Source organism: Narcine bancroftii, chromosome 8 (assembly GCF_036971445.1).
Source record: "Narcine bancroftii isolate sNarBan1 chromosome 8, sNarBan1.hap1, whole genome shotgun sequence".
Classification (NCBI taxonomy): Eukaryota; Metazoa; Chordata; class Chondrichthyes; order Torpediniformes; family Narcinidae; genus Narcine; species Narcine bancroftii.
In genome coordinates this window covers 24,288,364-24,313,516 of record NC_091476.1, presented here as the reverse complement: position 1 = coordinate 24,313,516, position 25,153 = coordinate 24,288,364, and the positions used below count along the sequence as shown (strand labels likewise).

Sequence of the window (25,153 nt, the reverse complement as noted above, 5' to 3'; positions counted from 1 at the left end):
CTTTAGTAAGGTCTTTGACAAGGTCCCTTATGGGAGATAAGTCAGTAAGATTCAAATGCTCGGTATTCATGGTGAGGCAGTAAACTGGATTCGACATTGGCTTTATGGAAAAGCCAAAGAACGGCAGTGGATGATTGCCTCTCTGATTAGAAGCTTGTGACTAGTTGTGCACCTTAAGGATCAGTGCTGTGTCTATTATTGTTTGTCATCTATATCAATGATTTTGATGATAATATGGTAAATTGGATCAGCATGTTTGCATGTGACACAAAGATTGGAGATGACATGGACAGTGAGGAAGACTTTGAAAGCTTGGAGAGGAACCTGGGCCAGCTGGAAAAATGGCCTGCAAAATGGCGGATGGAATTTAATGCAGACAAATGTGAGGTGTTGCACTTCAGAAAGACAAACCAAAGTAGTACATTCATTGTAAACTCTACTGAGGTGCTAAGTAGAACGGAGGGATCTGGGAATAAAGATATATAATTCCCTGAAAGTGGTGTCACAGTAGACAGGATTGTAAACAGAGCTTTCGGCAAATTGCCCTTCATAAATCAGAGCATTGACGATTTTAGTTGGATGTTATGGTGAAGTTGTTTAAGATATTGGAGAGGCCAAATTTGTTGTATTGTGTACAGTTTTGGTCACCTGACTGCAGGAAGGATATCAAAAAAGATTGAAAGAATGCAGAGGAGATTTACAAGGATGTTGCCAGGACTTGAACTAATTTACAAGGGAAGGTTAAACAGGTTAGGATTTTATTCCCTGGAGCACAGAAGAACGTGGAGAGATTAGACAGAGGTGTACAAAATGATGAGTATAGTCAGAGTAAATGCAAGATTTTTTCCACTGAGATTAGGTGAGATCAGAACTCAAGGGCATGGGTTTAGGGTGAAGGGAAAAGTTTAAAGGGAACATTAGGCAGAGAGTGGTGGGAGTGTGGATTGAGCTGCCAGGATCAATTTTGACATTTAAGGTAAATTTGAACATGGACAAGATGGGTTTGGAGGGATATAGTCTGGGTGCAGGTCAGCGGAACTAGGCAGAAAAATAGGTAGGCACAGACTAGAAGGTCCAAAGGGCCTGTTCCTGTGCTGTAGTATTCTATGGCAAGAATGTTGTTACATTTGCTTAATTATTTTGCAGCTAGGTTTATTCATTTAAAAAAAAACACTCAGGCTATATGGTGAGAAAATAATTATAATCTTCTTCCCCAAAGGCAACCACCCTGCCAGAGGTACAGGCACAGAAACTTGGATATTTTTGAAGATATGTGTTAACAATTGATTCATGACTGTGAGATGGTTGAAAATTGGCTTTATTGAGAGATTGGTAAGCAAGGAGTCTGCTGTTTGTGAAGAACTTGGAGTATTGCTTAATTGAAAGCTAACAGAGTTTACCTTCGACCACATGGAAAGCCAAAGTTAGCTGATGGATCTGCGTAAAGAAAGGCCTGGCTGCAAAAACAGGCATAATCTCATGAAAGAGTGAAACACGAAAGTCAGCAGACACTATGATTGCAGTAAAAACACACCAAAATACTGGAGGAACTCAGCATTTCAGCATCCGTAGGAGACAAAGATATATTCCCAACACTTTGGGCCTGAGCCCTTCATCTCATGAAATCATACAGGGAAAGGCAGCAAAGAAAATCAAACATCCAAGTGTACACGCTCATTAAAGAACAACGAAAGATGGGATCCCAAATGGACATGCAGCACACTACTTCCCCTAACAGTGCTTTAAAATAATTTCTGGTTTGAAAACATATCACGATGGCTGTAGTTCAAAAGCTTACTAGAGTAGAAGCCTGAAAATATGGACTGCTTGGGAAATTTTGGATTTTCCAGATTCTCAGGCAGTACTTTTAAAGTTCAAATTTAGGGAGGAATAAAGAAGAGATGAGCAGGTAAATTTTGATTATTCATTAGCAAATACAGGGTGCTTCGTTAATTAAAATGAACAGTTTTAAAGAAAAAGAAAAATGCCACTGTGAATCTGTGTTGCTTATGCATGCACGCGCACACACAAAAGCCTGCTAAATTTTAAAAGTTTGAGAGTTTTTGAAATGTCTGGATTCCCAGCTGGTCTGGATTTCTGGCATCTGGATTTTTGAACTTCTACTGTAGAAATATCTTTATAGCCAACTTTAATCTGATTTGTAATTCTATTACCATTTTACAAAATCAAAAACTTTATTACAAACTTTACTCCAATGTAAGCCTTTCCTCATTGATGTTCTATCTCCATGCCATGTTATCAAGTGCGAAGTTAACGTTTATTCTGCTGCTGAGACACTCCGCATGCAACAGGATTTTACTTTCTCAGAGCTGACTGTGATCAGATACCATCCTCCTTCCCATACTACAAACACAGCCTTTTCGATATAAATGGCAAATCCAGCTCAATCGTACCATCTCGTCTTCTGCTCATACATGTTCACGCTGCTTTCTAATTATGTGGTAAGGTCACTCCATGCGGCACAGGGGGCAGGGGGCATTGGGGTTAAATAGATATGATATTAGATACTCGCCCAGATACTATAGACTTAGCCCCATTCAGGTATCCAGACAGTGTTCAACTTAAAATTTGAACAGAGATTTAGCAACCTAGTTATAAAAATGTGCATCAGAAAAAGTGACAGCAAAGCTGTTCATCAGTTTATAGATGCAACCAGACCACTAACATCCTTCACAAGTAGACACCAAGATCTGTCGGGTATAGAACTTCTGAATGGGGAGGGTGAGGAGCCAGAGGTCATGGACCTGACGACATAAGCAAGAAGAGGCTTGGAGTCTTGCAAATTTAGGGAGTTAACTAGAAAGTTGAAGAGCAGGGCCTCTTAAGGTTCTAACCTCAGATGTACTCCCATGTACTGACTGTCTGCAGGTAGTTTTGCTCGTGTTACTCAGGAGTATAAACTAGTGAGGAAGGGTGGTGGGAGCCAGAATGACAGTGTAGCAGGTAAGGAGACCAAGTCATATGTCGAAAATAAAACGAGCAAGTCCCATAAGGTGTGGACAGACAGGAAGGGAAACGTAAAAGGGCTGGGTCAACTTAATTGCATTTATTTTAATACAGGGAGCCTCACAGGAAGACTGATCATCATGTGTGATTGCAATATTGTTGCAATAATGGAAATAGGGTGAAGGAAAGGCAAGTCTGACAGCCCAGTATTCCAGGGTATAGAAAAGGTTCAGACATGACAGAATGGGTGATAGAAAGAACAGGGTGTTGCATTGCTGATCAGGGAAAGCATTACAGCAGTACTTTGAGAGGATATCCTAGTGGGATCAGCCAATGGATGGAACTTAGGTATAAGAAATGGGTAGTCATTTTGAAAGAGATATACTATAGGCCTCCACATAGTCAATGGGAATCAGAACAGATATGAAGAACAGAAGAGTGTAAAAGCAAAAGGGTTGTAGTAGTATGGTGATTTAACATTGCCAATAATGACAGGGATTGACAGTGCAAGACTATATATGAGGAGGAACTTGTAAAATGCATTTAAAGAGGATTTTCTGAAGCAGTACATGTTGGGTCCTTGTAGGGTAGGGATTGAACTTAATCAGATTTTAGTGAATGAGTATAGACGAGTGAATGAAGAGTTCAAGGAGGACCACATTGAGAACAGTGACCATTGGTTGCTAAGCTTCAAGATGGTCATGGAGAAAGATAAAATTGTTTGAGTTGGTCTATAAACCATGAAAAGGTGGGGTTCAATAGTATAGGACAAGACTTGAAAAAGATAGCAGCTGTCGGGGTGCGGGGGGGGGAGGGAACATCTGGTTAGAGTAAGGTGTTTAAAAGCGAGATATTAAGAGTTCAGAATCAGCATGTACTGTAAGGGTGAGAGGCAAAGATGTTATATTTAGGCAACCAAGGTTTGATTATGGAAAATGAAGGAATGTAGGTCAGGGACAAACAACCCTGTCATACACTCGTACAAGTTACAAAAATCTGTCCTTACAGAATTCTCATGGTCCTGCATGACAGGCTAGTCCAAAGGTTATGGCAAAGAATTCCACTGCATGGTGGCCAACTGTATCCACGATTGGCTGGGTGAAGGGAAGCAGAGAATAATTACAAATGGGCGTCTTTTAAACTGGAAAACTGTAACCGCGGGGATCAGTGCTGGGACCTTTGTTTGTTGTAATGACTTGGTTGAGAATGAAGGGGATATAATTAGTTAATTAGCAGACCACAAAAATTAGTGGAGTAATAATAACAAAAAAAGGTTGCCCATAGATACTGAAGGACATCCATCAATTTGAAAAATTTGCATCATGGTGGCAGATGGAATTTAAGACAAACAGGTGTGAGGTCAAATTCTGGTGTTGATGCAGATATTTTGCTATCTAAGTCCAATAGCTGCAAGAAGGTGGTGGCATGGTAGAATAATGAGAAGGCTTTTGCTATGCTTGCCTACAAAATATCGACCAGTCCACACCTGGAGATGCACCGAATGCCACCCTGCAAGAAGGATGCGGGAGCCATAGAGTAAGTGAGGAAGAGTCACCAGGATGTTGCCCAGAACAGAGAGCAGCAGTTGTAAGAAGAGACTGTTGACGTTGCCATTTTATTTCACCGGACTGTCTAGAGGTGACATTTACAAAATTGCCAGGGGTGTTGATAATTAGATAGTCAGAATCTTTTTTTTTCCCCTAAGACAGGGGAGTCTTAAGCAAGGAAGCATATGCTTGAAGTGAGAGGGGAGAATTTTAAAGACCAGGGGGACACACTTTTCCACCGAGAGGAACGTGGTGGAGAAATGCACCAGGAGAGCTGAAAGAGTCCAATTCAATGCTGCATTCATTGTAACCAAGGCTAAATGGGATGAGCAACACAGTCTTGCTTGCCCACTTCCACAACAAAAATTTCGTCCGCCAGGATCCCATTAGCTTTGCAAAGGTACCCGGAATAATAGCTTCCTAGTTTCAATTCGCTGTTCGACCCATCTGACAGGACACACAGTGTTAAGAGGGCACAGGGTGGGGTCTTAGCAGCGCGGCCGCGCCCCGTTCTCATGAACAAGCACCAAGACGAATCACTCGAGCTCCTTCCCAATTTCCTCCCCCGGCGTCTTTTAGGACGGATCGTGAAGCATTTCTGCCAACTGGGATAGTTCGAGTAACGCTGAAACGGGACGTAAATCTAAGTTGAAAACTTTCTCAAGTTGCTTGTGGAACAAGGCCCTGCGTTGAATCATTAGTTGAAAGGGCTTGTTGCGGGACGCGATTGGATTCCGGGGGAACCGGGGAGGAGGAGGAGTGGAGGGAGGTGGGGTCCTGGGCGTTCCGAATTTCCACTCCAATTCTCCATGTTCAGTCTTGAGATGCGCTGCAAATACGCAGAATGAAGGGGGTAGAAAGGAAAGCCACTCCTTGCACATGTTCTGTTTGTTTCGGGCACCCCTGATGCGGAATAATAAGCGCTCAATGCCTAGCTCAGTCGCCCGTCACGTCCGACTAACTGTCGGCCGAGGGTCATCGTCGATGGACTTTGTACAAACGACTCTCGGGGAACCCGCAACGCCCCCTCCCCTCCCCTCCCCCAGAGGGGAAAAGCTTTGCAAACAATCTGACCTTTCTTCTTTCTCCCAGTTTCAAAATATTAAATGCACACGTGAATTCCTGCTTGAGTGGGTGGTGGGGGGTAGTAGTGGGTGGTGGGGGCGTGGGGGGTAGGGGTGGTGGAGGGTAGGGGTGGTGAGGGTAGGGTGGTGGAGGTAGGGGTGGTGGAGGGTAGGGGTGGTGGAGGGTAGGGGTGGTGGAGGGTAGGGGTGGTGGAGGGTAGGGGTGGTGGAGGGGTGGTGGAGGAGGGGTGGGGTGGGTGGGGGGTGGGGGTGGGGGGGGAGGGGTGGTGGGGGTAGGGGTGGTGGAGGGTAGGGGTGGTGGAGGGTAGGGGTGGTGGTAGGGGTGGTGGAGGGTAGGGGTGGTGGAGGGTAGGGGTGGTGGAGGGTAGGGGTGGTGGGGGTGGAGGGTGGTGGAGGGTAGGGGTGGTGGAGGGTAGGGGTGGTGGAGGTGGTAGGGGTGGTGGAGGGTAGGGGTTGGTGGAGGTAGGGGTGGTGGAGGGTGGGTGGGGAGGGTAGGGGTGGTGGAGGGTAGGGGTGGTGGAGGGTAGGGGTGGGTGGAGGGTAGGGGGTGGTGGGAGGGTAGGGGTGGTGGAGGGTAGGGGTGGGTGGAGGGTAGGGGTGGTGGAGGGTAGGGGTGGTGGAGGGGTAGGGGTGGTGGAGGGTAGGGGTGGGGAGGGTAGGGTGGGTGGGTGGAGGGTAGGGGTGGTGGTGGGTAGGGGTAGGGGGGTGGGTGGTGGGGGTAGGGGTGGTGGAGGGTAGGGTGGGGGTGGGTGGTGGGGTAGGGGTGTGGTGGTGGGTGGTGGGTAGGGGTGGTGGAGGGTAGGGGTGGTGGAGGGTAGGGGTGGTGGGGGTAGGGTGGTGGGGGGTGTAGGGTGGTGGGGGTAGGGTGGGGGGGGTAGGGGGGTGGGGGGTAGGGTGGGTGGGGGGGGGTGGGTGGTTGGTAGGGGTGGTGGGGGGTGGGGTGGTGGGGGTAGGGGTGGTGGGGTGGGGTGGTGGGGGTGGGTGGTGGGGGGTAGGGTGGTGTGGGTGGGTGGTGGGGTGGGGGTTGGGTGGTGGGGGGTTAGGGTGGTGGGGGGTGGGGTGGTGGGGGGTTAGGGTGGGGGGGGGTTAGGGTGGTGGGGGGGGTGGTGGGGGGTGGGTGGTGGGGGGTTAGGGTGGTGGGGGGTTAGGGTGGTGGGGGGTTGGGTGGTGGGGGTTGGGTGGGGGGGTGTGGGTGGTGGGGGGTTGGGTGGGGGTAGGGGTGGTGGGGGGGTTAGGGTGGTGGGGGGTTAGGGTGGTGGGGGGTAGGGTGGGGGGGGTTAGGGTGGTGGGGGGGGGTGTGGGGGGTTGGGGGGGGGTAAGGGGGGGGTAGGGGTGGTGGGGGTGGGGTGGTGGGGGAGGGGTGGTGGGGGTAGGGGTGGTGGGGGTAGGGGTGGTGGGGGGTAGGGGTGGTGGGGTAGGGGTGGTGGGGGTAGGGGTGGTGGGGGTAGGGGTGGGTGGGGGGTAAGGGTGGTGGGGGTTGGGTGGGTGGGGGGGTAGGAGTGGTGGGGTGGGTGGGGGGTAGGGGTGGTAGTGGGGGGGGTGTCATTGTGCTTGCATTGCCAACATTCAGAACTGCACGGAGTCCGTATCGGTCTCTGCTTCTCCCTTCTCCGCTGGCGAAACATTTACAATCGCTTCGAGGTCCCTGAAAACATCCTCAAAGGACGAGAGAGGGAGGGGGAGGAGGGGAGGGGGAGGTTCTCCAATTCCCCAGCCTGGCAGACAGCAGCTCCCTCGACCTGACAACAGGACGGAGTCCCGGTCTTGCCCATCACTCAGCCCGGTTTCTTCACAAGTGCCAACCCTAATTAAACCAAAATGAGGCACCATGGTTGGCCTAAACTCTAAACTAACTCGACCTCAACCCGTGACTGAAGCCTTCATTGTTTGTTAAACAAATAAGAGCCGCGCACAATCTGCGACGAAGTTGCCTTTCCGGAAGTTGAGTAGTTTACCCTTTTAAAGGTCTTGCTTTAAACTTGGGTTTCACAATAACCTTAAGCCCGATGCTTTCTGTCTCCAATTGTTTGCATGGTCTGGGTCTCTCTCTCTCTCTCTCGTCTGGGATTTGCAGTGATCCTCTCCATTAAACGTTTGCAAAATAAATGTTTCAAAACCCCCACGAGTCTGTAAGATGCCAGTGAAACTGACGCGGAATTGGCGAGCTCGCCCCCAGAGCAGAAGCGGAGCGTCTCCTTTTGTTAAGGCTGAGAGGTACATGGTGGCACATCGGCTTTTCGCCACACGCACTGCTCAGCTCCACCGAGCCCCTCGGCCTGCCTTATCTTAAATACCTGAATTGGATTCGAGCCGTTGCTGCTCTCTCTCTCTCTCCCTCTCGGTCCAGGAATGATTCAGGTCCAGATCCGATCCGATTCGCTCCGAAGCCGGCCCGCGGAGGTTGGGGAAGTGCGGGTCCCGACGGTGCAGAGCACCGAGTCCGGGTTAATAATATTCGAGGGGTATTTTAACAGCTCTTGAGAGTGGGCATCTGAAACGAGAAACGAGTTTACTTTCGCTCCCTGTCGCTGTCTGCTGCGCACATTTTCACCCCTCCTCGCTGCAGTCGCGTCCCCAGGGTCCTAGCGCCGCCGCAGCTCCTTGAGTTGCAGAGACCCGGCGAGAAAACTCGCCTCCCGCTTCAAGCCCTTTCCCCCCACCCCCCCCCCCCCCCCCTTCCACCTTCAACTACAGATCCCCTCCGTAACATTTTTGAATCCTAAATTATTTCGAAATCTTAACGGATCCCACTGTTTTACGTCCGTCCAGTTGCATATTTATTTTCAGTCATTTATCCACAACTCGACTTACTCGTACCTTGAGGGGTTTTCTTTAAGGCTTCTTCATTTATCCACAACTCGACTTACTCGTACCTTGAAGGGTTTTCTTTATACTTACTCGTACCTTGAGGGGTTTTCTTTAAGGCTTATCCACAACTCGACTTACTCGTACCTTGAGGGGTTTTCTTTAAGGTTTCTTCATTTGTCCACAACTCGACTACTCGTACCTTGAAGGGTTTTCTTTAAGGCTTCTTCATTTATCCACAACTCGACTTACTCGTACCTTGAGGGGTTTTCTTTAAGGCTTCTTCATTTGTCCACAACTCGACTTACTCGTACCTTGAGGGGTTTTCTTTAAGGTTTCTTCATTTATCCACAACTCAACTTACTCGTACCTTGAGGGGTTTTCTTTAAGGCTTCTTCATTTATCCACAACTCGACTTACTCGTACCTTGAGGGGTTTTCTTTAAGGCTTCTTCATTTATCCACAACTCGACTTACTCGTACCTCGAGGGGTTTTCTTTAAGGCTTCTTCATTTGTCCACAACTCGACTTACTCGTACCGCGAGGGTTTTCTTTAAGGCTTCTTCATTTATCCACAACTCGACTTACTCGTACCTTGAGGGGTTTTCTTTAAGGCTTCTTCATTTATCACAACTCGACTTACCCGTACCTTGAGGGGTTTTCTTTAAGGTTTCTTCATTTATCCACAACTCGACTTACTCGTACCTGAGGGGTTTCTCTTTAGGCTTCTTCATTTGTCCACAACTCGACTTACTCGTACCTTGAGGGGTTTTCTTAAGGCTTCTTCAAAGCATTAGATTAAAAACAACAGTTCGAGTTCCACTAGGGTGCTGGTCAAAAAAAAATGTGCATGCAGTTTGTTGTAAGTTGATAGATATCATATGCAAAAGCACGTAAGTCACATCAAACTACATCGTACTGCCTTTGAGCTCACATACTCGCCCTCTCAAACACGATTCCTCCCGTTTGGTAATAACACAAAGGTTGTAGCTGCCTAATAGCTGTGTCAGAATCAAGTCAAATTGGTTTAAATCCAATCGCCTCGTGTCCAAAATGACTCTAACTTGTTACAATGCCTTTTCACCAGAAAATGTTGCAAAGAAAATATTTTTGGGCTTAAAGAGTAACTTTGCATTCAAACAGATGCTTCCAAAGTACCTGTTTGTCACACTGAATAAAAATATTTTACATTTATGGTTATTGTCTCCATGTGGATCATTCACAGTAGCAATAATCTGAAATCTCGAGACCTCATGACGGTACCATGACCTGTTGGAAAAGGGGATGCCTTTCTTCAGTGCACATTATGCTTTGTTGAAACAACATTAGTGACCAAAACTGAAATGAGAATGGGAGTGAGAAAGAGAAAGGACAACTGGATGTCCAGTTTTGAAAATCAGTTACCAAAACTATACTTTTTCCAAAGTAGAGAAGACCACATAGTAAGCACCAGATTGAAATAAGAACAAATGGATGGCTGCTTCACCTGGAAAGACCGTTGCTTTTCAGGTGTGGGACAGGGAGAGGTTAAAGGATTAGTGTTTCACTTCCTGTACATGCCTGAGAAGGTCCACTGAGATGGGAAGTAGATAGCAATGGTGTTGGAACCAAGGACCTGCAGAGGCAATGGTCCCTTTTGGGGTGTTAAAAATGGAGGGGAGGTGCCTGGAGGTGACATCATGTTGAAAGTGATTTAAAAAAATATTTGGGATATTCCATTGAATATGGAGGTTGATTACGTGGAAGATAAACTGGCACTGCATGGAAGGAGTGTAGATGAGAACAGAAATGCAGGAAGTAGTGAGTGGTGGAATGTACTCTCAACTTCTGTGGAGGAAATGTCCTTTCAATTACTTCCTTTTGCAGGGGTTTATGCTCAGGGGGTACTGGTGTCCCCATTTCCAGACTGTGATGCAGCCATTCAGCACCCTTTCCACCACCCATCTGTAGAAATTTGCCAGGGTTTCTGGTGTCGTACCAAACCTCCACATGTAGGATGTAGAAGTGCTAATGTGCTTTCTCCACGATTACTTTAGTGTGTAGGGTCCAGGAAAGATCCTCCGAGTTGGTGACTCCCAAGAAAGGAAAAGTTTTCATGAATCCCACAAGCAGAGAACATACTGTGTGGAATTTAATAAATGGGCCTGTAGAGGATAAAGTTGAGGCTGATCATTTGGAATCAAAGTGAGAATGATCAGGAGTGATAATGATCATTCAGGAAGGATTAAATGCAGGGAGAGATTGGGTGAAGGGAAAATGAAGAGGTGAAAGATGTGGAGAAGTATGAGAATTCAGGAATGTTGAAGCTTGGATAGAGGTATTTCCTTTTAGCAATGAATTTGGCAAAGGATGAAGAAAATCTGTGAAACAGGACAGTAGTGAAGAAAAGTGAGTTAGTGCTGAGGAGAGAATAATCAAGGGTATATGGATCTCAAGAGATTCAGGAAATGTAATCCTGGTTAGAATCTATGTGGAGTGGATCAGAGCAGGACATGCACACATGCAATGGAAGGAGTGAGTGTGGAAGCAAGCTTTGGTCAACATCTTATAAAAAACAATAAGGAAAGTGGAAGCTATTGACAATAAACAAGGCAGTCATCCCTGGAAAAGTGCCAGTTTATCTTCCACCGAATCAACCTCCATTTTCAATGGTTTATTGAAAAATAAAATTGGATTTATTATTTGAGTCCTGATGTTTGGATCATTCATTTGAGTTTATTGCAAACCTGAACATAGCCACAACATGAATTCACAAAAGTAAACAAAAACTATGTATGTGTTATGCAGTGGCCTTCCCATACAGAGCCAGAAGCCAATCTCAGTACATGCCTGAGGACTTTAGAATGTGCCAGTTTGAAGCTTTTGGTCATGGACTGTACAGCAAGACCAGTGAATTTCAGACAGACCAGAGTCTGTCTTTCACTGAGTTGTTGTTAATCTTTAAGTGATAGATGAAGTTTGTCTTGGTATGACTTCCTGGAAACAATCTGTTGAGTATAGCATCCTTGTTGAACAGCTGTGCAGGATGAAACATGAATACCACTGCCTTTACTTCTGGACCTTCTTGGCAAGCACACTTTCCAGAAGGACATGGATGCTGGTATTGTAGCTGTCTCGAGGTACTCTTGTGTGCATGAAGGGAGGGTCCCTCTCACAAAGACCAAGCAAGTTCTTGGATGCTTGTTTGAAAGTGTTCAAATTGAGATATCCTATCTTATGACCTTGACAGTCTGCCCAGGGAACCATTCAACTGGTCCACTATCTCCTTTTCCAACAGGAATTCAAAGATATTTGATACTGACCATTCCCTGATTGATGTGGACAAAATTGAATTAGCCCACAATATCTCTTCAAATTTAATATTATTTGTCTCTGGATATTGAGTATTGATTCTTTGATAACAGTTAACATTCATGCCTTATCCTCTCTTTGCTTCATCTTTCCAATTAAGATCAAACTATGACCATCAAAAGCAGAATGCTTGGAATATGTGTGTTTCTTGCTCTATATTTTGCACAAGAATACAAGACCATTTGGATTGTAAACAGCAAACTGCTGGAAGGATGTTTTTAGTTTCTTAACCTGAAATGGGGATTTCCTCCAGTTGTTTATTTTTGCTCCACATGCTGCATGTGCCATCTCTTGTGTTTCAAATATTTGGATCATATTTGGTGCTCTGAATTTTCAGTATCAACTATCTTTAGAATCATAAGGACTACTTAATTGAACTTAAGGCTAAAAGGGTCATTACATTTAAACCATTGTGTTAAAATGAACAGAACATATGCGTAATCTGCAGGCTGACAGCTGTCATGGATTAACTGGTCTTGGGCTCAATGCATGCACAGCGAAACACAGATGTGATGAACCAGAGCTCAGATGTCCACTTATCTCCCTCCCACTCTTCTGCTGCATCTGCCATGTAGCCCAGTGGTGGTTCACTGGCATGTTGCAGAGAGGGGCAGAATTCACTTATCATGTGGTCTCAACTTTATACTAAGGTTGGCTGGTGTATAAAATTCATTTAAAAATGTTATCAACCCTTTGAAAAGGTAAATGCAGGTGACATTTTGAATTATTTTAATTTTATTTACGCTTTTTATAAAAGCTTTTGACCAATCTTCACCCAAGGCTGAGTTGTCTTTTGGAGCCATCCACTCAAGTGTGGGGGGGGGGGGGGGGGGGGAAGGGGGTCAGTTCTTTCAACACTTTGAATCTGGAAAAGGAAGTTCTGGGTAGATGTGCACATGGTCAACTAACTGGCCCAAAGTAGGTTATTTGCTACTTTCCTTAAAAAGTTTAAAAAGAATAGCCTCATAGACCTTCGCCATCAACACATTCCCTATTTATTTTGTGATGGCAACAACAGCTTATTCTCTGAGAATTCTCTCCCAACACATTTGATACAAATTGCCCAATGAGAAACCAAACCAGGATGATCCCTAATATTATTTACTCATCTGAAATGAGATTGTTCAATTCTGTCAAGATTACAACTTGGGTAAATAATTTTGTGGGACTATAACTACATACAGCTGGATCTTTAATTTACAGATCCTTTTTATTATAATTAAGAAATACACCAAAAGATTTGACATATGGTTCATATTAGATATGCTGTTGATCTGGTAGTTTATAATAATTCTTAATTATTTGAGTTAATCAAATTACTCCCCTGCCCTAATATTTTCTCATCTGTTCTTAGGATATGAGAAATTGTCAGAAAAATGTATTGCCTTCTTATCGTTGCCCTAAGAGTATTAACATTCAATTATATAACATGAATTTAAGTAATTTATAGCTTAATTTATTTAGCCAGATCAGGCAGTAGACAAGGGTCCTTTCTATCAAATATATCAGTAATGCAATTAAGATTTTCTGATAATCTATCAGCTTGTATGCCCACTTTTCAAGGTAGTGAATAGCAGTATTTAAAAGGTTTTGAGAGTGAGACACTTATGGTCAGGTATAGGATAACCAGTTTAACAAATCTCCCTCAAATAGTTCCATTTTACATCCTAATAATTCAGTCTTGAAATCTGACATGATGTAATACTCAAACATTGAGTAACAGGAGCCATGGGGTTAACAACATTAATGCATTGACTCCTCTAAGAATCTGGTTGGAAATATCTAGAACAGTCTCTGAAATACAAAATACCTTAATTATCTCTTACATTTTTTCCAAGGAGCAATTGGGATAAAAATTTGGTTGTTAATAAAGGTTGATTTTAACTAGTTTCCCCCTCAATTTTCCCATCTCCTTTACACACAGACTTTTGCTGAGGAATGATTTCACAAGTACAGCTCTGATACTTTACCCAAGAGTCCACTGATCATGTGTGAGTCTAAATTGCTGGCAGGCTAATCAATCACAAAGGACATTCCAGGTAAGCCTGTTTCTGTCTGCAGTATTAAAATTCAAACACCTTTCAGCAGGAGTCATGGGATAGCGGAAGCAGGATAGAATCCTGGCTGATACTCACCCTCTCTAGCCCATGAGTATTGAACCCCAAAGGTTACCCCCCAGCCATTTGAACCAACTCGGTACCCACAAGGGATCAATTCTAGGCTCTTTGAAATGAGTCTGTTGCCTCCTCTGTCTTTCCATTTCTTTGTCCATGCTGACTGTGATAGTACAGAATGCTATCACCAATGTATATTTGTATATATTTGCTTATAGCTGTTGTGATTGGCTGAGAGTCGTAGCCACACCTACTGGTAGGTCATAAAGGGATGCTCCCAACCAGAACCAGGTCAGTCTGGACTGGTCGACTGCGCTGTAATATGCTCCCAGTCTTTTGCTGATTAAAGCCTTGGTTTGAGTCAACAAGTCTTTGAGTCTTTTGACGCGCTGCACTGACCACCTTGATTTGTTCAGATTTGTGACTTATCTGAACGAATCAACTTCTGGATTTTAGCTATTCCTGATACGGTTTGCAGCAGATCCTTTGAATTATATTAAATTATCATGTGGTCTCAACTTTATACTAAGGTACAAACTCAATAATAAACTGCTAAAATATTTTATCTCAGGACCAAAGTCAGGTCACATGGTTTGGCATCCAATGTGAACAGATTATCATTCATTATTCTCAAGTATCATAAACCTTGAGATTGAGATAATATCCACAATCATTTGGATGTTTTGAATAACATTGAAGTAATGCATTCTATAGATTTTTTGATTAAACTCAAAATCTTAAAAAGATAATTTGAGTGTCACCACCACAAATTGTACCATACTACTGCTTAAATAATTGTTACTATTGAACTGAGTGAGCATTCTTTCACCCTTGCCTGATTTCCTGCCTGAGCAATATTTCAGAACAGATGGGCTGAAAATCCTGGAAAATGGCAGCGCTACCAGAGCCGCTGGAATGGCAGCACTGACGCTGGTGAAGACCCACGGGGTGCGAAGAGATACGGTGCTCCCGCGGGGTCCATCCGCCCAGTCCACTTCCATCAGATCCGCACAGGTTTTGAACAGTCCGTTAAAGGAGCTGATGGTAGTTTTATTTAAAATCCCATGCCGAAGATGGCGGCATCTGCACCCAAGATGGCGGCATCGATAATCGGCAGCAGCCATGAGGGGTTGCAGAATCCAGGGGATCAGAGGCCTGGTGCACGGTTCCAGAAAATGGGGAGACCATCCCTAGTCTGAGAAGGAGAAGCGGAGGAGATGACCCCTGGGGTGGTGACCATAGCGGCAGACTAGTAAGGGGGCTCTGTGGCTCCAATGCATGTGGTGGACTGCTGATAACTCTAGGCAAGGAACCCATGGAGGCTGTGGGCTGGTGGAGACTGGCTTGAAACTGGCTGAAGGGGGACGCGAGGGTGAGCCGAAGGTGCCGAAAGTTTCCTGACAGTGTTGGAGGTTCAGATCTGGAGCTCGGGTTTCCAATGGTTTGGACTGGACTCTGCATGGCTGTGGAGACTGCGGAAGTACTGGAGGCGAATCCATGGACCCTCAGTACTCTGGGGGGACTCTCTTTTGCTTCACTTTCTCTGACTTTAAGAGGCCCTTCAGGTAATTTCTGCCGATGGCGAATCTGTCTGCCTTACAACAGGTAAAAGCAATTTCATGTAATATGACACTGTTTTATTACAATGACAATATATTGAATCTTGAATTTGAATCTTGAAAGTGAAAGCCTACAGACTCACCTGAGACAGCAGGTCTGCCAAGTATGGTAGAAGTGGGCAAATAATCAAGTGACCTCAGGTCAGGGTATCACTGATCATTCATGTAAAAGAATTAAAATGTAAATTGCTCAATTACAAATGCAATTATTGTTGAATATCTTAATAAGAAAGAATATCAATATGTGTTTTACAATTAAACATAGAAATTAACTATCCTTTTTCTCTCTCTCTCTCTCCCTTTGCAACGGGACCCTTGACTTCTTCTTTAGCACTCATGAACCAGTGTGAATCACCTCCTTTTCACAACCAGGAGTTTTTTTTTTGCATGGTTTCAGTTGATCTCATGCATTTACAGCTTCTAATATTGTTAAAGAGGCGAGTTCATATGCTACAATAGTTCATTTGATAGTTAGACCCCAGTTCAGCAGATGTTTCAGCATTGTATCCTTACTCCCTATTTCTAAACTCCTCTTGTTTTGTGTCCTAGACACAAAGTTAACATATCTCCCTAAGCTCTGCCTGTTGTACACATCCAGTCATCACATTGAGTTCCCATTTTATGGAATTCTGTTTTTTTTGTGCATGCTTGGCTCTGCTTAATTATGAAAATAATACTATATACATGCTGATTCTAGGGACAGATAGAGCAATGCGCAACCAATTCATAGTTGATAAAGAATTATCTCTTTTAGACAAAATGTGAAGATGTTACATTTATACATTTTTGTTCTCAGCCTGGAGAAATAAAAATCATCCAAAATTAACAGGCCTGAATAATTTCTACCAAAACCTGATGAAAACATGTTTGTGTGAACACTAAATGAAGAACTGGCTGGGTTCAGTTATGATACCACCAATTAAGTAATCATCTAGTACTAACTGATGTGAAAATTGTCAACTCAGGTATTGTGGTCAGAGGGTCCAACTGGCATTTAATCAAATTCAAATTAGGACAAGAATAAGGCAATTATTCACCTCACACAAACTGAATGTGTCCTTAAAGCATGTACCCAATTACTTTTAAATAGTTTTTCTAGGCAACTCTTTTGGAATAAATAAAAGACAATAGATTACCTCATAGTATAATGATGCATACATACATTATAAAATTGGATTTTCCAACATTATAAAACTGTGGCCTAGACATTGAATGATTCTACTAATTCTTTTAGTATGTAACATCATCTGGTTCACCAACCTGGCAATCAGATTTCTGATTTATTGTCAGTGTCCATACATGACATCACATACAACCCTGAGATTCCTTTTTCCTGTGGCCACGGCAGAATTACCATTAATTGATAGTGCAAAATATAAACTCCACACAGTGTAAACATGTAAATAAATAAAAGAACTGTAAGCAGATAATGAACGTAAACAAACTGACTGTGCAATACAGAGAGAACAAAGAAAAAAAACGTAATCAATAAAGTGACAAGTAAGAGTCCTTATACCAGTCTCTGATTGACTTTGTCATTGAGGAGTCTGATGGTAGAGGGGTAGTAGCTGTTCCTGAAATTGGTGGTGCGAGTCTTGTGGCACTTATACCTCTTTCCTGGGATGATGGTCATCACAAACTGACAATGTTTTATCTGTCATATTGGTAAAGACAAAAGTGAGGTACCCAGGCCCTAACCGAAGGAATAGGTGCACCCTATCATCAGTCCTTTCAGAGATGACTACAGGCCTAACCATAACGTACTTCCCTGAATGTGGAGCCATGATGAATAGGTACCTTCTTCCCAACTTTGCATTCAAAAAACAGTCCCTGGTGGTAGTAATGGCTCAATCACCAGTTCCAATCACCAGTGTCCCAATCATTCCCATCTTCCCTGCACCAGGTTTCAACCCTTTCAATTGCCACTGACTGTTACCATCATTCTCAATAATACTGCCCACCCTTCCAGTCACTAGTATCATCCATTACAGCCATGAACTTCTTTAGTTGGCTGTGCAGAGCAGAATGCGAGATAATAATGAAGTGGTGTAACAATCCCAAATACTGGGCAATGGCTCACCTTATTTTGGTGAACAGAGAGAAGTGAATTTGCTGTTGCTCAAAAAAATGATTCGACACTTGCCAATCTTCCTCCAATGCCTGCTCATTGCTTTCAAATAAATGGTGCTGCAGTCACCTGGTTTCATTCTTATTTATCTGATTATCTCCAGAGGATCAGTTACAGTGGCCTTCTCTTCACACACCTGTACCATTATCTCTATACTCACACAGTGGCATTCTTAGTCTTTTGTGATGTGTTTACAAAATGCACCCAGCACTTCTAGCTTTAATACCTCAATTGCGGGCTCTTCCTGGTCAGGTGGTGAGCTGCCTGGTGAGACAGGATCAGGTAAAGTCAAGTTGTCTATGAAGGTAGGAAGCAGCACACAGTGGCACATCTGTAGTCTCACTGTTGCACTGACCCGGGTTCAGTCCTGACCCATGACTGTGTCTGTGTGGAATTGGCACATACCTTCTGTAGTCGCAAAAGTTTTCTATGGATGCTATGGTTTGCTTCCACATCCCAAAGACATGCAGGATGACACATTAATTGATCACTGTAACCTGGCCCTAGTTTATAGCTGAATGGCAGAATCTGAGAGGAATTGAGGGGATGTGGAGAGAATAAAATGAGATTAAATGGGTGCTTGTCAGAGAAATTGTGGGCTAAAGAGTTCCATGTTGTGTGACTCTGTGGAAACATTTTTGGCAGCTGAAGGTATGGCTGTAAATGGTGGAGTGACTAAATTTCTCTAGAAATCAAGAAGCCAGTCTAGGAAAAATGCATTGTCAAACTGGAGAAGGTTCCAGAAATAGACACAGCAATAACATACAAAGATCTACAAAAAATGGACTATTGGAATTCAAAGTGAAATTTGAGATCATGGTTTTAAAATGGAAGTGAGATGGAATGCAAATGTAAGGAAGTTTTACGTAACTACTGTAAATGTAAAACTGTGTACTGCTTTTGTTTCCGTATTTAAGGACAAACATGAATTAAGAGGAATATCAGAAAAGTTTCATTATCTTGATTTCTGGGATGAAAGAGTTGTGTTGCTTGCAAATGTTAAGAAGATTTCTAAACTCTTTGGAGTAATATCATTGATACACATAAGATTCTGTGTGGGATTTGCAAGGTAAATGTTAAGAGCAGATTTCCCCCATGGTTTCAGAATATGGTGTCACCTGCTTAAAATGTAGAAAAGAGGTTTGTTGTTTTCTTAGAGGATCAAGAATTTTTGGGAATCTATACCTCAACCAGTTGTTCAAGCAATGTTATAGAATATATTCACTGATGGAAGAACCCTTGTAAATCACTAAATATGTCACAATAAATGAGCTTAGTCTCAACTCTTATAGTTCTTTGATTTTCCTATTGTTCCCATAACCCTGCACTTCACTTTATTCCAAAAAGTCAAAGGTTATGAGTTGAGACTAAGTTCAAGTTTATTGTCACATATTTAGTGATTTTCAAGGGTTCTTCCATTACAGTCTTACAATGCTAACATGCAGCCAACTCCACAAAATAGGAGACCAATTAAACAATTACAGAGTGTGGTGTTGCAGTGAAAATATCAAAAAAGCAAGGACAGCATGACAGCATTGTTATGAGGTTCATTCAAGAGCCTAATGGTTGTTGGAAAGAAACTGTCTTTAACTCTATTAAATCTACAAGAGGGATAAGAGAGTGTGTTTGGGATGGGATTGGTCCCTCAGTATGTTGACTGCTATCCCTATACAGCAGGAGATATAGATGGAGTTGATAAAGAGGAAAGAGGTTTACGTGATGTTCTAAGTGGCATGCATTTCCTTCTACAGCTTCTTCCGATCTTGAACAGAGCAACTCCTATACCATGCTGTAATTCATCCAACTTTGATGTTGCACCTGTGGAAGTTGTTGAGGGACATGGGGGACATGGCAAACTTCCTTCAAATTCTAAGAAAGTAGAGGCATTGCCTCGTCTTCTTGACTGTCCTGTCAAAGTGGTTACCCCAGGACAAGTCATTGGAAATGTTTATTCCCAGCAAGGCGGCACAGTTAGTGTAGCAGTTAGTGCAGCACCACTACAGCGCCAGCGACCTGGGTACATATCCGGCACTGTCTGTTTGTACATTCTCCCCATGTCTGCATGGGTTTCCTCTGGGTGCTCCAGTTTTCTCCCACCGTTCAAATACATACAGGGTTTTTCGGTCAATTGGTATATTTGGGGTCATAGACCTGGAAGGGCTTGTTACTGTGCTGTATGCCTAAATTTAACAAAATCTAAATCTAAGAACTTGAAACTACCTACTGCCTCCACTTCAGTGCCATTGATGTGGACAGGGATGTGCGCTCTGCCCAACCTCCCGCCCCTTCCCACTCCCTGACCTCTATGATCAGCTGCTTTGTCTTACTAGCATTGAGAGAGAGATTGTTATCTTGGCAACATGTCTTGAGATTCTCGGTCTCCTTCCTAAGACTAGATCAGCTAAAGATCGACTAGGATGGTGAATGAGATTCAAGAAGTCATGCAGCCTAATCCTAGTTCTCCTTTTTAGATTCTTACATTTATTTTCGTTTTAAAAGACCAGCCTTTTATCTTGCTGTTATATTCCCTTGTTCAAGACTCTCCCACAAGTAAAATTATTCCAATATCTATCTTATCGAGTCTTTCTAGGATTTTAAATGTTTGAATAAGTTCATCCCTCATGCTTATAAACTCCAAGGAAAACAGGGACATACTATTTAGTCTACCTTGGTACGACAACCTTCTCATCCCAGGAACTCGCTTGGTGAACTTCCTTTGCATACCTTATGCTAATGTTACCATATATTCTTTCGGGGAAGGACACTGAAACTGTACGCAGTATTCCAGGTGAGACCTCACCAACACATTGTACAGTTGCAGCAAAACCTCGTTGGTTTTAAACTTCAACTCCTTTGCAAAGAAAGCCAAAACGTTAACCTTCCTAAGTACATGTTGACCTCCTGCTGGCTTTTAATGATTCATGCACTAAAAAACATTCTTTGCTTACTTTCAGTCCCTCTCCATTTATATAACAAAGACATATTTTTCCTTTATTTGCCCATGTTCTCCACATTTTTAAATTAGTAATCAAACAATTCATGTGATTAAAGTGCACATTCTACATTTTATTAAAGGGCATTTGTGTTCATTTTGGTTTGACCATGTAGAAATTATAGCACTTAGTATTTGGGACAGAGCAATAGTATGTATATTAAAGTAGTCATAATCCCTTGCATGCAATAGTGGCTTGAAGCCTGTGATTCATAGACATCACCAGGTGCTGAGTATCTTCTCTGGTGATGTTCTGCCAGGCCTCTATTGCAGCCATCTTCAGCTCCTGATTGTTTCAGGGGCTTGTCCCCTTAAGGTTTCTCTTCAGCAGATGGAAAGAAAGCATGCTTAATTGAATTTAGATCAGGTGACTGACTTGGCCGTTCAAGAATTTGCCAGTTTTTAGCTTTGAAAATCTTCTTTGTTGCTTTAGCAGTATGTTTGGGATAATTGTCTCCAATGAATTTGGGGGCATTTGCTTGGACTTCAGCAGTTACGTCATCATTGATGATAGGCGCGGCAGTACCTGTGGCAGTCATAACATGCCCAGGCCATAACACCCCCACCACCATGTTTCAGATGAGGTGGTATGCATTGGATCTTGGGCAGTTCCTTTATGCCTCCACACTTTGCTCTTGCCATCACTTTTATATGGGTTAATCTTGGTCTCATCTATCCACAGGACCTTTTTCCAGAATTCTGCAGGCTCTTTTAAATACTTCTTGGTAAACTCTAATCTGGCCATCCTGTTTCTGTGGCTAACTAGTAGTTTGCATTTTGCAGTGTAGCCTCTGTATTTCTGTTAATGAAATCTTCTGCAGACAGTAGTCATTGACACATCCTGAAGAGTGTTTCTGATCTGTTGGACAGACGTTTTGGGATTTTTCTTCATTATAAGAATTCTTCTATCCTCAGCAGTGGAAGTCTTCCTCAGTCTCCAGTCCCTTTGTGATAACTGAGATCACCAGTACACTTCCTTCTTAATGATGTTCCAAACAGTTTAATTTGGTAATCTTAAGGTTTGATCAATGTCTCTAACTATTTTATTCTTGTTTTTCAGCCCCATAATGGCTTCTTTGACTTTCATTGGCACAACTCTGGTCCTCGTGTTGAAAAATGGCAACTACAGACTCCAAAGGATATCAAAAGCTTAGAAGCGAACCTAGCTCTCTTATACCTGCACCAATGAAGCAATTAAACATGCCTGAGTAATCACAAACACTAAACACAGCACCATTTCAGCCCACAAACCAATTATCCCCAAGTACCCTACAACCCCCCAGTTCATTTTGAACAGTGGGAGGAACCTGGAGCCCCTGGGGAAACCCACACAGACATGGAGAGAATGTATCAACTCCTTACAGACAACACAGGATTCAAACCCCGGTAACAGCATTGTCCTAACCGCTACGCTAACCATGCAACCTAAATATCCCAAACATTATGATGCCCTGAAATGAGGGGACCATGCATAAAAAAGTGCTGTAATTTCTACATGGTCATACCAAAATGTATACAAATAACTTTGAATAAAATCTGAAATTTGCACTTTAATCACGTGATTTATTAAATTACAAATTTAAAACTGTGGAGCCCTCTACAAATAAACCAAAAGTTGTGTCTTTTTCCCAAACATTATGGCGGGCACTGTATCTTGGCAAATTTGGAAACCTTACACATTTCCTTCCTTGAGGTCATTAATGTAATATTCTGGACACAGTCTGGGAGATTGGTTTACTGAGCACCTTCACTCTCTCCGCATCATTGTCAGGGATCATCCAGTGACCAACATTTCAATTCTGCGTCCCACTCTTGTGTTGACATATCAGTCCATGGCCTCATGCACTGTCAAATCAAGGCCACCCATAAATTGGAGAAGCAACGCTTAATATTCCGTCTAGGCCCTCTTCAAACAGATGGCATTAACATCGACTTCTCTGGCTTCTACTAGCCAACTCCCTGTTCTATCTTTATTCCCCATCCCTCTGTCTTCTTTTCTCCAGCTCTCCACCTCCTCCCCTCTCCTTTCACAGAGCCAACCCCCTCCTCCTGTTTGGTGCTGTTAAATTATGTACAGTCTTCCATGCGGCATCCTGTCAAATATCTTTTTGGAAATCTAAATACGCTATACCCACAGGTGCCCTCTGTCCACTCTTTGTTACTTCCTCAATGAATTTTACAAATTTGTCAAATGTGATTTATTTTTCATAAAACCATGCGACTAGGTTTAATTATATTCAGTTTTCCTAAATAATTAGCCATTAGGTAATGATGCTGGTAATGAAAGTCACTGTAGCTGAATGTCTTGCTATGACAGAATATACTGTATATAAATAAAGAACCAGGCAACTGCAAACAATGATAGACAGGCGTTGAAGGAAATTTGAGGGGTCATGAGTATTTTTCTTATGATCACTACTAAACCTATGTCCCTTTCAGACTCTCCCAATGACCAATTCTCTGTCACATACCCTTTACCTCTGGCCTAATTTTCTTGCTACCTACCCACATTAAAGATCATTTACAGTGGACATTTAACCCTCCCACCAGCACAAATTTGGGATGTAGGTGGGCACTGGAGCACCAGAAAAAGCCCACGCAGTCACAGGGTGAACATGCATTCCATACAGATGTCACCCTGAGGTCATTATTGAAACAGATAACACTAGAAAATCTCAGATGGTCAGGCAGCATCTGTGAAACAGTTAATACTTCACGTCTGGGTTCCTTCTCTTTCCTGGATTTTGGTAACACTTTCTCTTTATATTTCAGTTCCAGCATCTGCAGGGTTTCTTAAATTTTCATTTTGAGGTCAAAATTGAACACAGGCCACTAGAGCAGCACCAGATGCTGTTCAAATATGCTGCCCAAGGTAAGAGTGGGGAAAGCAGGAAAGGTATTTAAAAAGCTATTTGTACATTGCTCTCAGACATAATGAGCAGGGATAAAGGAAACTAGTCAGAGTAACTGTACTGTCAAGTTGCGTAATACTTAGAGTGAAACCTAGAGCATCTCATCGTTATGATGCAGAGATGTTGTGGTGAATGATGAAGTACAGTGGGTGGAGATAGAAGGAAAGAAATGATTTGATGTATTGGCATCTGTACAAACACTAAATTCTTTGCTACACTTCCAAATGCTCATGGTGAAGGACCTGGAACAAAGGATGCAAATGCATGAAAATGATAGTATAGAAAAATGAATGAGCTATTTGGAACTTTAAGTGCCTCTAATCTACTGTGTCAGCAACCGAGTAAACCATTGTTGTGATTGGGTGAGATTTTTTAAAAAATTAAATGCAGTTATTATCTCTCCAAAACACCATATTATAAAAATGAATAAATCAGCTAAAATTGCAATGGATAGCATTAGTGCAGGAATAGAAACTCTATTTAAATGCATGTATTTCCAAAGGTGATTCTTGAACCATGATAACTGTTCTGCGATATACAAAAATATTTTACATACCTTTTACCTCTGGCCTAATTGTGAACTGTTTTACAACAGCCACTTTAGTAGTATTCGTCAATGATAGACTTTGACAATGTATACTAAGGAAGTCCTAGCTCGTGTAAAGTAGGCCACATGGGGCGTCAGCTGTTTGAGTCCCTTATAAGGGCTGTAACAACTGTAATTGGAGTGACTTATTTGGCTTAAGTTAATGAGTCCAATCTGTACATTGTAATGTTTCACATTTGTTCGTTATTCTCCATCTTGGAAAGCTTCTAACTTTTGTGAGCTTTTCCCTCTATTATTTTCTTGCTTTGTTGAGAATATGTTGAGAACCTGTGGAGCTCCAAAATTAGCCCAATGTGCAAAGAAAGAGATTAACTTACAATACGTATCTCAAAGAAATAATGAAGTGATTTATGCTTGGCCAAGAGATGGACGGGGTTACAGCTATTATTATATGACTAAATATGGTGGTTATTTGAACACAGAAACGAATGTTACCAACCATGAACTTTTAAAGAGAAAGGATAAACTGAATTTTGAGAAACTAACCATTTCTAGAACCGAGGAACTGGTGGTAGAAACAGACAAATGTCTCTCTGGTCCTTTTTTCCAGTTTTCTCTGAGATTGGTCTGAGAGCCGTTTCTGGGAAAAACAGGAGCTTATTTTCTGTTTCACTCGTCAATCTGTAACCAAGTTTAAAGTCATGTTGGTCACTGGGCCTGTTCATCTTGCCAGCCATGAGATTTTTCACTGTTTACAATTTACAATGTACAAATCATCAACTTGCTGTCATCTCATGTTCTGTCAATGTCCTCTCCATTATGATCACCTTGGTTTCATTTCCAAAACTTATTTGCTTTCTCCGAGTTTGCTCTTTTCTCTTGAGCAGCTGATCCTTTCACATAAGGCAAAATGTGTGGGAAGTGTTAAGCAGAAAAGTAATTTGAGAATCTGTAGTCGGGATACACTCCATTTTTCCCCATTGTGGAATCACGGGATGATAGGGTAAAAAATATTCCATTCAGTAATTATGGTATTACAACCACTCACTTATTCTCCTCACCAAGCCCCATTTTAACAGCACCTGAC

The 25,153-nt window shown here is 42.9% G+C and overlaps 2 long non-coding RNA genes across 2 annotated transcripts in view; one reads left to right on the top strand and one right to left on the bottom strand.

The window, feature by feature from the left end:
* The window catches only part of LOC138740497 (uncharacterized), a 47,867-nt gene extending 39,691 nt beyond the window's left edge, over positions 1-8,176 (bottom strand). The window contains exon 1 of the long non-coding RNA XR_011342954.1: positions 7,894-8,176. This is a non-coding gene — a long non-coding RNA (uncharacterized lncRNA). The remainder of the gene's footprint in view (positions 1-7,893) is intronic.
* Positions 7,587-22,161, top strand: LOC138740498 (uncharacterized). The gene is made up of 3 exons (XR_011342958.1): positions 7,587-7,813; positions 13,679-13,793; positions 21,668-22,161. It is a non-coding gene; the product is annotated as an uncharacterized lncRNA (long non-coding RNA).
* The last annotated feature ends 2,992 nt before the right edge of the window (positions 22,162-25,153 follow it).